Source organism: Egretta garzetta, unplaced genomic scaffold (genome assembly GCF_000687185.1).
Source record: "Egretta garzetta isolate BGI_Z169 unplaced genomic scaffold, ASM68718v1 scaffold474, whole genome shotgun sequence".
Lineage (NCBI taxonomy): Eukaryota > Metazoa > Chordata > Aves > Pelecaniformes > Ardeidae > Egretta > Egretta garzetta.
This window is the reverse complement of record NW_009259524.1, coordinates 1472280-1472640: the sequence shown is the minus strand read 5'-3', so window position 1 is coordinate 1472640 and position 361 is coordinate 1472280.

Genomic DNA, 361 nt, shown 5'->3' with positions numbered 1-361 from the left:
TGGATGATTACCTTTCCTCCCCCAATTCTTAAAGCAGAATGGATGGCAGTTTCAGATTGAATGTAAATTTTCCATCTGCTGAATAGTTGTTTTTGTTCATGCTGTTTGAGGTTAACTGTGCACGTACTAATCAAACCCACTACTTCCTTTCTCGTAAAACCAAAACAAAGCTTCATATTACTTTCAGGTACAGCATCTGGGATCAAAGCTATATATATACACAGTGACTCTGTGTGGGTTCAAACATTTCGAAGATTCAGTATCCTGAAAGGTGTTGCCTTTTTTCCAGTCCTGAGAGTTCCAGTTTGTCTTAAAGTCTGAAGATACCAGCCACCTTCAGCCCTTCAGCATCTGTCCCAGC